This window comes from Trichechus manatus, unplaced genomic scaffold (genome assembly GCF_000243295.1).
Source record: "Trichechus manatus latirostris isolate Lorelei unplaced genomic scaffold, TriManLat1.0 scaffold00074, whole genome shotgun sequence".
NCBI classification, from domain to species: Eukaryota; Metazoa; Chordata; class Mammalia; order Sirenia; family Trichechidae; genus Trichechus; species Trichechus manatus.
Genome location: NW_004444010.1, coordinates 9,673,036 through 9,685,674, shown reverse-complemented (window position 1 = coordinate 9,685,674; position 12,639 = coordinate 9,673,036).

Genomic DNA, 12,639 nt, shown 5'->3' with positions numbered 1-12,639 from the left:
CCTTCTTTTCTATCTGCCTCCACCATCCCCCACTGTCCTCCACCTTACTCCATATTTTTCCCTTCCTTCCCTTTCTATTTTCCATTCCTTCCTTCTTTTTCTAATGACTTTATTGAGATATCATTCACATACCATACAATTCACCCATTTAAAGTGTGCAATCCAATGGCTTTTAGTATATTCAGAGTTCTGCAATCATTACCACGATCAATTTTAGAACATTGTCATCACCATAAAAAGAAACCCTGTACCCCTTAGACCATCAGCTCCCAATCGCCCATCCAGCCGTAGGCAACCACGAACCTTGTTTCCGTCTCTTTAGATTTGCCTATTCAAGACGTTTTACATCAATGGAATTATATAATATGTGGTCCTTTGTGACCAGTTTCTTTCACTTAGCATAATGTTTTCAAGGTCCATCCATGTTGTAACATGTATCAGTACTTCATTACTTTCTATTGTTGAATAATATTCCATTGTATGGATACAACACACTTTGTTTATCCATTCATCTGTTGGTGGATTCTTGGGTTGTTTCCACCTTCTCGGCTATTACAAATAATGCTTCTATGAACGTCTGTGTACAAGTTGTTGTGTGGACATACGTTTTCAATTCTCTTAGGAATATACCAAGGTGTGAAATTACTGGGCCATGTAGTAAATCTATATTTAACTTTTTGAGGAACAGCTAGACTGGTTTCTATAGTGGCTGCACCATCTCACATTCCCACCAGCAGTGCCTAAGTGTTCCAATTTCTTGACATCCTCGCCAACACTGGTTATCATCTGTCTTAGTTATCTAGTGCCGCTATAACAGAAATACCACGAGTGGATGGCTTTAACAAACAGAAATTTATTCTCTCACAGTTTAGAATTCAGGACACCAGCTCTAGGGGAAGGCTTTCTGTCTCTGTTGGTTCTGGGGGAAAGTCCTTGTCGTCAGTCTTCCCCCGGTCTAGGAGCTTTTCAGCGCAAGGACCATGGATGCAAAGGACACACTCCACTCCCGGTGCTTCTTTCTTGGTGGCGTGAGGTTTCACTCCTCTCTGTTGTTGGTGTTGTTAGGTGTTGTTGAGTCACTTCCAACTTATGGCGACTCCATGTACAACAGAACGAAACACTGCCTGGTCCTGCACCGTGCTCACAATCATTGTTATACTTGAGTTTATTGTTGCAGTCACTGTGTCAATTGGTCTTCCTCTTTTTTGCTGACCCTCTACTTTACCAAGCATGATACCCTTTTCCAGGGACTGATACCCCCTGATAACATGTCCAAAGTATGTGAGACAAAGTCTCACCATCCTTACTTCTAAGGAGCATCCTGGCTGTGCTTCTTCCAAGACAGATTTGTTCATTCTTTTGGCAATTCATGGTATATTCAATATTCTTTGCCAAAACCATAATTCAAATGCATCAATTCTTCTTTGATCTTATTCATTACCCAGCTTTCGCATGCATATGAGACAATTGAAAACACAATGGCTTGCATCAGGCGCACCTTAGTCCTCAAAGTGACACCTTTGCTTCTTAACACTTTAAAGAGACCTTTTACAGCAGATTTGTCCAATGCAATGTGTTGTTTGATATCTTGACTGCTGCTTCCATGAGTGTTGATTGTGGATCCAAGTAAAATGAAGTCCTAGACAACTTCAATATTTTCCAGACAACTTTCAATAGGTATCATGATGTTGCTTATTGGTCCAGTTGTGAGGATTTTTGTTTTATTATGTTGAGGTATAATCCATACTGAAGGCTGTGGTATTTGACCTTCATCAGTAAGTGCTTCAAGTCCTCTTCACTTTCAGCAAGCAAGGTTGTGTCATCTGCATAATGCAGGTTGTTAATGAGTCTTCTTCCAATTCTGATACCCTGTTCCTCTTCATTTAGTCCAGCTTCTCAGATTATCTCCACACAGTTTACATAAGTATGGTGAAAGGATACAACCCTGATACACACCTTTCTCAACTTTAAACCATGCAGTATCCCCTTGTTCTGTTGGAATGATTGCCTCTTGATCTATGTACAGGTTCCTCATGAGCACAATTTAGTGTTCTGGAATTCCCATTCTTTGAAACGTTATCCGTAATTTGTTATGAATGCCTTTGCGTAGTCAATAAAACACAGGTAAACATCTCTCTGGTATTCTCTACTTTCAGACATGACTCAACATACAACCTAATCCTGTAGATTGTGTTCTCCCTCATTAACATAACTGCCTCTAATCCTGCCTCATTACCATCATAGAAGTTAGGATTTACAACACATAGGGTAATTACATCAGATCACAAAATGGAGGACAACCACACAATACTGGGAATCATGGCCTTGCCAAGTTGTCACATATTTTGGGGGGACACAATTCAATCCATAACATCTCTGTCATTCTGATTATGGTCCCCTGTTGCTATTGGTTCCGGGCTTTCTTCGGAATCACTGACCTTAGCTGTCCTGTGCTGATTCTGCACATTGTCTTATTTCAGGGGTCATTAGGGCTTAGTGTAAAAAACATCCTCCATCATACCGTCAGGATTAGCCCTTTGGCTTCCCCACTAGGGGAAAGGGGCTGCAGATAGTGGGGTTCTCAGATTCTGCCCCCAAAATGAAAGAGTAGAGAAAGGGGAAACTCTCAGCTGCTCCAGCTGCTGGAATGACAAGCTAAGGGGTCCAGGAAAATGGTCTGGGGAATTCTGGAATCCCAACCTGGGAGTGACAAGGATGAGAGAGCGGCCAGTGAGGTTGCTGCTTGAGACGAAGAGACTCATTCCCTTAAGTCTTTCCACTTTCTACAAACACAAAGATACAGAAGAGGAAGGTCAGCATTAGACATGGTGATACATAACAAATCACTGTTTTCACTGACAGTAATTCACAATTGATAATGTTAATTGTTCTTCTTATCATGACTTCTCTTTTCTGGCTGGTGTGTTTAGAAATGACTGTTGGCAGTCGTACCATTCCTATGTGTTCCAGCTGGAGTCCTAGTTCAGGGTGAGATCGATTTCAAAATTATCACAGCTAAATGAGAAATGCTATCAGCACACAGAAAAAAACCATGAGAAAAGTCATAGATTATGTGTCTGTTTAACCCTCCATTTGGAGGCTGGAATCATTTAAGTAGAGGTTTCTGCCTTAGTAAATTGACTTGTGTTTGGATTCCTCAAGCATATTTGAATTTCACCCCAGGAAACGAGTCTCTGTGAGTACACTTTCCTACAGTAATGATTCTATACACGACAGAAGCCTTTACTTAACAACCACTTAGACATAGAAATAGATTAAATCCATTAAGTAGGCCAGTGTTTTCTCCCTTACTGTGGTCATTAACCAAATTGCTAGTTTTATTTGTAACACAGACAACCATGTTTAAAGATACTGCAGACCTACAGTTATAGCATTTTTATTTCCATGGCATGACTACATTCCCAATCTATTTCGTTTTGTAGAGTACAAATAAAACTTTTAAAACAGCAACTTTATTGACATACAATTCACCATACACTTAAATGCATTCATTTTAAAGGTCCTGTTGAATGAGTTATATATTGTATAAACGCTACCGTAATGAAGACACAGAACATCCCATCATTCCAGAAAGTTTCCTCTTGTCTTTGCCATCAATCCCATCACCTCTTTCTAATCTCATGCAAGCACTAATCTGCTTTTTGTTACTAGATTAGTTTTTCCTTTTCAAGAATTTAATATAAATGGAACCATAATGCTTTTGATATTTATCCATGTTGTTGCATATGTCATTTGTTCATTTCTTTTTATTGCTCAATAGTATTCCATTGTATGGATATACCAAAATAATAAAGTATATACCAGGAATAAAAGATTAGTTTAGCATTGAAAATCAATAAATGTAGTTCACCATATTACCAGATAAATATGAAAAGCCATACGATCATCTCATTATATGCAGAAAAGGCACATGACAAAATCCAACACCTATTCATGATCAGTACTGAAGGAATGTCCTCAGCATGGTAAAGGGCATCTACAGCTAACATGATACTTAATAGCTGTATTAATTATATATTGCTGTATGACAAATTACCCCTAAACTTAATGATTTAAACCACAAACACTCATCACCTCACAATTTCTGAGAGTCAGGGATTTGGAAACGGCCTGCAGGATGGTTCTGATTGAAGTTCTCTCATGAAGTTGCAGTCAAAATGTCAACTGGGGCTACAGTTATCTGAAGGCTTGACTGGGACTGCAGGATTTGCTTCCAAGATGGCTCACTTAAATAGCTTTTGGCAGAAGGCCTCAGATCCTTACTATTTGTAAGAAACTTCAGGTCTTCACCACATGGACCTCTTCATAAGACATCTTGAATGTCCTCATGCCATAGCAAATGGCTTCCTCCAGACCGAGTGATCAGAGAGAGAGAGTGACGAAGAAGCCACAATGCTTTTTATGACCTAGTCTTTGCGAGTCACACACCATCACTTCTGCCAGAGTCTATTCATTAGAAGCAGGTCACTAAGTACAGCCCCCACTCAAGGGGAGGAGAATTAGGCTCCAATTTTTATAAAAGAGGAGAATTAAATAAATTATGGCTATCTTTCAAAACCACCATGATGGTAAAAGATGAAATGCTTTCTCCCAGGAAGATTGGGAACGAAGAATAAGCACTCTCAACACTTCTATTCAACATTGTCCTGGAGTCCTAGTCATTGTAATAAGGCGAGAAAAATAAAAATAAAAGGTATATAGATAAGAAAAGCAGAAGTAAAACTGTCTTTACTCACCAATAACATGATTGTGAACATAGAATATAGAAAATACTAAAGATTCTACAAAAAAAAAAAGCTACAAAACTAACAAATGAGCTTAGAAAGTTGCAGGAAACCAGATCTATGTAGTAGCAACAATCAAGTGGCAAATGAAATTTTAAAAAAACAATGCTTTAAAAAAATTATCAAAAATACATAAAATATTTAGGGAAAGTTTAACAAAAGACAAGCAAGAAAGGTACACTAAAAACTACAAAACATTGTTGAGAGAAAGTAAATAAGGCCTAGATGAATGCAGAGATATGCCCTATTTATGCATTGGATAACTGAATGTTGTTCAGATGTCGGTTCTCCTCAAATTCATCTATAGATTCAATATAATCTCAGTGACAATAATGGCAGGCCTTTGTAGAAATTGACAAGTTGATCTAAAAATTTATATAGAAATGCAAAAGATCTACAATAGACAAAACAATTTTGAAAAAGAAGAACAAAGTTAAAGGGCTTACTCCACCTGATTTCAAGATTTATCATGAATCTAGGAGCACTAGTGGCACAGTGGTTAAAGCATTCAGCTGCTAACCAAAAGGTCAGCTAGACCAGCCACTGAGTGGGAGAAAGATGTGGCAGTCCGCTTCCGTAAAGATTACACCCTTGGAAACCCTGTAGGACAGTTCTACTCTGTTGTGTAAGGTTGCTGAGTCAGAGTCAGCTCAACACTAATGTTTTTGTTTGTTGTTTCATGTCTGTCCTCATGACAATTCCACACTGTCTTGGTGACTGTAGGTTTATAATAAAAACCCACTACTGTGGAGTTGTTTCCAACTTATAGTGACCCTATTGCAGGGGCAGATTAACCCGTAAGCAAGATATGCACAGATTTACAGTAAGCAAGGTACACAGCGGCTTAATTGTGTTTATTTACTAATCTGTAGTGCATGATTTCACTGGAATTAAGTAAGCACAAGTAAGTACGTTGCTTACTGAGTAATGTATCCCTCTTTATAGGGCAAAGTAGAACTGCCCCATAGGATTTCCAAGGCTGTAAATCTTTACGGAAGCAAACTGCAACATTTTTCTCCCACAGAGCAGCTGGCGGGTTCAAACTGCTGATCTTTCAGTTAGCAGCTGAGGGCTTAACCACTGTACCACCAGGGCTCCTCAACAGACATATAGATCAATGGAATAAAATAGAGTCCAGAAATGGACCCATACACATACATAATCAATTAATTTTTGACAGAGGTGCCAAGATATTTCAGTGGGGAAAGTTTTTCAACAAGTACTGCTCAGAAGCTGCACTCTTGTCTTAAAAAAAAAAAGAAAAAAAAAAGCCTTGCTCCTTACCTCATAAACCACCCGTTGCCGTGGAGGCTATTTCGACTCACAGAGACCTTACCTCATACCATACATAAAAATAGACCTGAAATAGATCATAAACCTAAATGTTAAAACTAAAATTATAAAACTTCTTTAAGAAAATATAGGAAAAAGTCTTTGAAAACTTGGTGTAGGCAAAGATTACATAGAACACACCCCAAAAAACCATGAACCATAAAAGAAAAAAGTTGATACATTGGACCTCATAAAAATTAAAATCTTCTGTTCTTTAACTACAAATTTAACCAAAAGAACTACCAGGGTTGGGTGAAGAAGGCTATGTGTGCGCAATGAATTGAGATCCTCAGTGAATGAGGGGCCAAGTAGTCAACAAATGACAGTGACAAGGAGTAGACGTAGTATGGCTAAATGGTGCGATTCTCAGAGGATGGAGCATCATGGTTTAGCATCAGAGGTCAAGGACACAGATCTCACCTCCTGACCCTGAGATCTGTGCAGTCTCGAAGAATAGTGTCCTGGGTAGATCAAGGAGGGGAGGTAGATTTGAGTTACGGCGGTCAGCAGAGGGAAATGCTCTGGAAAGTGGTTCAGGATGAAGGGGGTGTGTTGATCACAAGAGGATGAATTCTAGGGGGCTTGGTGAAAAGGTTGGGAACAAGGTGAGCCATGTGGGATTGTGTCAGAGAAGAAGCCCTGAGGATAGAGGACTGGAAAGTCTTAAGTTTTGGACCATGGCTGTAGGACAACAAGAATGTAAGGTCAGGGGGTACTTAGTTCTCTCAGTCTCCTAAAACATCAACTTTGAATTTTTGGCTTGAATACTCTCCCAAAAGAATTTTTAAAAACCTTCTCACATTTTAAAAATTAAAATATTACAAGGCACACAAATCTTAAGTGTACAACTCAATGAACTTTAACATGTTAATATACCCATGTAACCACTACCATGATCAAGATATAGAACATTTCCAGCACTATAGAGGGCTCCCATGCTCCTTTCCTGTTGATAACCCCGCTCTCTCTCCCTGGAAGTAACCACCATTCTGACCTCTATTACTACTCTCTCACAATTTGAAGTTGACATGTAAATTTTTCTATTCTAAATCTAAACAGGAGGTTTAAGCAATTTAGTTAATGGAAAATATCTGCAATAGAATCTAAATGGCAAAGCTGGTCCTCGCTGTCAAACCAAGGAGCTAGATTGAATTTTCAGTCAGAAAAAGTCTGACTTCACTTATCAGTACACATAAATATGGTCATATGTGTCCCTGTGTTCAGTCTATCTTACTTTTGGATTCTAATTCTAAGATATATCTTGGTGGCTCAATGGTTAAGAGTTTGGCTGAAAAGTTGGTTGTTTGAAGCCACCCAGCGACTCCGTGGGGAAAAGACCTGGTGATCTGCTTCTGTAAAGATTAACCCCTGACTCATAGCGACCCTACAGGACAGCGTAGAATTGCCCCATAAGGTTTCCCAGGAGTGGCTGGCAGACTTGAACTACTGACATTTTGGTTAACAGCCGAGTTCTTAACCACTGTGCCACTAGGGCTCCCGGTAGAGATTACAGCCTAGGAAACTCTACGGGGCAGTTCTACTCTGTCACATTGGGTCACTATGAGCAGCATCAACTTGACGGCACCTAACAACAATAGATGAAGGCTCAGAGACTTGCCAGGAGTTAGTCACTGAAGTAAGGCGCTGCCTCTTTCAATACTTTTATGCAGCTCCATTTGCTTTGCCTTCAGGTAACTGCCTCAGGAGACAGCTATACATTCTCAAATTGTCCCTTCATTGGGTGCCTTAGAAGTTTTTATACCCAGCAAGCATGTTTGGGATTTGGGGAAAGGATCATTGTGAAAGAGAACGTGGGAAAGGAGGACTGGTAGACTCCGGTAGACTCAATTTAGGAGTGAGTACATATGAAGGTTGAAGATATGTAACCAGTTGGCTTAAAATGATATGAACTCACTCACCCCTGGGAAATCTATGTGTAGTCCTAGGGCAGGATTTTCTCAACTTTGACATTACTGACATTTTGAGTCAGATAATTCTTTGCTGTGGGGGGGGGGGGCTGTTGTGTGTATTGTAGGGTGTTTTAGAAGCATCCGTGACCTCTACTTATTAGATGCCAGTAGCAAAAACCCCAGTTGCGACAACCAAAAATGTCTCCTGACATTGCCAAATGTCCCCTGAGGGGCAAAATCATCCCTGTTGAGAGCCATTGTCCTAGGGTACTCCTGCTGTACTGAAAGGTAGTAAGTTCTGTGATGATTAAGGTTGTGTGTCAACTTGGCTGGGTCATGATTGTTAGTGGTTTGGCAGTTAGGATATAGTTTGGTAGTTATGTAATGATGTAATCACGTCCATGATGAGATCTGATGTAATGTAATCTCCTCCATGATGAGATCTGCTTTGAGCAGCCAATCAGTTGAAAGGGAGTTTCCTTGGGGTTATAGCCTGCATCCTATATAGATGGACTTTCTGGCAAAGCTCACTGGCTTTTGCTCTGCTCTGGATCCCGCATTCAGCTGATCATCATCTGAACTCCAGTTCTGGGGACTTGAGTCAGCAGCCTGCCATCTTGCCTGCTGATCTTGGGTTCGTCGGCTCTTGCATCTACGGGCGTCAAGAAAAGCCTCCAGCCTGACACCTGAAAGTCCACAGACCTGGGACTTTCCAGCCTCCACAACCATGTGAGCCATTTCCTTGATAAAAATCTCTCTCTCTCTTTCTCTGTATATATGTATATATACGCTTCACTGTGGCATATCAGCTCTTTCATGATCTGGGTAACTAATTTGTGGCATAATTTTCTTCATTTTAATTCTCAGAGTGGTTTTTATTTTTCCAGTTGGAACTGACTGATACGCTTTCTAGTCCTATGTTTCATAAAGAGTGATGATTACTCCTCTGAACTCAACATACATAATGCAGGAGCACGTCATTAATAAAATGATATTCAACTCAGAATCAGCCCCAAGATTCCTTGTCAATGTTTATCTCTAATTAATAGATTATTTTTCAGTTTTTTTCTAGGTGGCAAGTATGCCAGTGTTCTAGTTCAGATAGCCTAGAAAAATAGAGCCTGAAGCAAGAATTCAGTGCTAATGTTGTATTTGGGAGTATTTGGATATGCAGACCCATAGCAACAAGAGTGAGGAAGAAGGGAAGTTAACAGGGGAAGATACAAAGCAATACCAGAGGATGCATAACCCTGCTGGTCATTGCTTCATGACAAAGCCATAAGGAGACCCAGCAGGTTGCTCAGCAGGTACATCTGCTTGACTAGACTGGACAGCTCAGGGCAGGCTGTGTGGAGAAACGGTGCCTGAGAATCATTCATCCAAGGGAAGGAGGAGAGGGAATTTCACTGCCTGGCTCCCTCCAGTCTCCCATTCCCCCATTCACCCAAGTTTGCCTCATGTAGTAGAATTAATACCTCCACATCTGGATTATACCACCCAACCCCTTCAGACAGTCACTCTGGAAGCCAGATTCTATGCTCTTCATGGTGAAGGCAGCGAGTCTGGGAGGAAGGCTGGGTGAAGACGGGGAGCATAAGATGCTTCTGATACAACCAGTTTTTAAAATTTCTTCTTTCTGTGTTCTCCCGAAGAATGGAAATGTTTTTATATAACATTGACGTGGTAATATTGGAAAGATGTTCACCCAGTGGAGGGGTGGATTTATTTGTGTAGAAATATAAATGTAGGGGCTTAAGTTTTTCAACCACTACCCGTCTGTCAGTTTGTGGTACTGTGGTGGCTTGTGTGTTGCTGTGATACTGGAAGCTATGCCCTCAGCTTTTCAAACACCAGCAGAGTCATCCATGATGGACAGGTTTCAGTAGAGCTTTCAGACTAAGACAGACTAGGAAGAAAGGACTGGCAACTTACTTCTGAAAATAAGCCACTGAAAACCTTATGGATCACAACAGAATATTGTCCAATATAGTGCTGGAAGATGAGTCCCCTAGGTTGGAAGATACGCAACAATAGACTCAAACATACCAACAACCATGAAGATGGCAGGGGACTAAGAAACATTTAATTCTGCTGTACATAAGGTCTCCATGAGTCGGAGCTGACTCAACTCCAGCTAACAAGTATTTCAAAAGCTGTAACAGAAGTGGGTGAGTGAGGAGAGCTGCTGCTCTGCAGTGTAGATTTGTAAAATATCCCGTTACAGATCCCAGCGCAGTGACCTCAGTATGTCCCCTTGTCTCCCAGATGGGAAGGCCAGGTAGAGCTGATGTGATATATCCAGTATGGGGCTAGTATAGACCAGGCAAAACCTGCAGCTGTGGGTGAGTGGAGAGGAAAGAAGTTACTCAGTCATGTCTTAGAGGGACTGCTGAGGGTCAGAGCCAAAGAAGCATGTCCTAGGGAGTCATACTAGCATGGGGGCCCTGAGATAGGTATCTGAAGTAGAGGAGGCAGAAGAAACCACAGCAGGTCAGAACTGGTGAGCAGTGGGGCTACCTGATTGCATACTGAAGTTAGAGGGCTGGCGTCCATGGGTGGGCTTCCTGGTAAGTGTCTCACATGAGGAGGGCAATCCAACCAAAGGCCAGAGATGGAAATGGTTTGTAAATGGATTCATAAAAGAATAACTCCTGCCGCTATAAAACCCTTCCTAATGATGCATTGTATTGGCTATCATTATTATGATTTTATACCTTGGGTCCTTTCTCTCCAAGGAGGTGGTACAGTGAAACTAGATACTGATGTATTCATTCAACAGATACTTACTGAGTGTGCACTGCGTGCCTCGCACCACGCTAGACCAAGTGTATGCAAGGAGGTACGGAGATGGACATGGTGTCTACTCTCTTGGCCTACCATCTTTTAAGTACTGTATAACTCAAGACTATTTTCCCTCAATGGATTACTATTCCACTAAAGTCGATTTGATACGCATCTTTCCCTTTACTCAGTTTCATGGGTTATTCCAAAACTTAGGTCCCATAGTTTAGCATGTTTTTCCCCAAAAAGAAATTGTTTAGTCTGATTCATAATTGTCCAGATTCCACAAAAATGCTAGCTTTTTGTTTTTCAATGGTTCTTGGTTTTACTCCTTCACATCTTGATATGAAGAAAAGACCCCAGACTTTAAATTCAAGCAAATTTGGGCCCAAATTCAGCTCTGCCAATTAAAAGTTATATAAGTTTTCATTTCTCTGAACCTTAGTTTCTTTATCTGTAAAATGGGAAAAATAATACATTCATCTCACAAGGTGATTGTGAGGATTATATGAGATAATATGCACCTAGTAGATACTTATTGTGGATTGAATTGTGTCCCCCAAAAATGTGTTATCGACTTGGCTAGGCCATGATTCCCAGTATTGTGTGGTTGTCCACCATTTTGTGATCTGATGTGATTATCCTGTGTGTTATAAATCCTAACCTCTATGATGTTAATGAGACAGGATTAGAGGCAGTTATGTTAATGAGGCAGGACTCAATCTACAAGATTAGGTTGTATCTTGAGTCAGTCTTTTTTGGGGTATAAAAGAGAGAGACCAGCAGAGAGGAGAGGGGCCTCATACCACCAGGAGGGGTCCCTGCACTGAAAAACTCTTAGACCAGGGAAAGATTGATGACAAAAACCTGCCCTCAGAACAGACAGAGAGAAAGACTTCCCCTGGAGGGGGCGCTCTGAATTCAGACTTCTAGCCGCCTAGACTGCAAAAGAACAAATTTCTGTTTGTTAAAGCCATCCATTTGAGGTTTTTCTGTTATAGCAGCACTAGATAACTAAGATAATACACAATAAACATTTATAAAGTGGAATCACATTGTGTTTACGTTTTGTTTAGTTTAGTTTATGTAAACTAAAAGTAAACACAATGTGATTCCACTTTATAAACATTTATTGAGTAAACTAAATAAACTACATTTATTATGTAAACTAAACGAAAAAACAACTATATAAATGGCATGCTTTTGACATTCCTGAAGTTTTTCATAATAATAATTTAAAAAGAAATGAAACTTAAAAAAAAAAAAAAGGCTTAGGAAAGAAGCACATTGAAAGAGGGCATACAAACCTCTCAAAAAGTCTAACACAGCCAATTTTCCTTCAGTATTGGGTGCTTCTTTAGTTCAACACCAGATGAGGGAATTGGCTTGTATTTACAGGCCATGCTGTACCAAAAAATATGTATCATTAAATACCAGAAATACATTCAACGTGGCAAGATGCTCACAGTATAAGAAGCCAATCAAGAGTACAGCAGATTCAAGACTCCCATCTCAAGCTAAATTCAGCACATATTCATTGAGTGGAGTGGAGAGCGAAGTCACTGGCATTACCTAAATTGCGCATTTCTTCTTCAAGATAATTTATGCAGCCGTTAAGTAAGTCTAGTTCTGCTAATGCTTTCCTTGGAAGGTGTTAATAATCCTTCACAGAAAGAGGACCTCATTTTTTTTTTCTTTTTTTTTTTTTAATATATTTTATTGTACTTCAGGTGAAGGCTTACAGAACAAATAGTTTCTCATGAAACAGTAGTACACATGTTGTTTTCTGACATTGGTTAACAACCTCACAA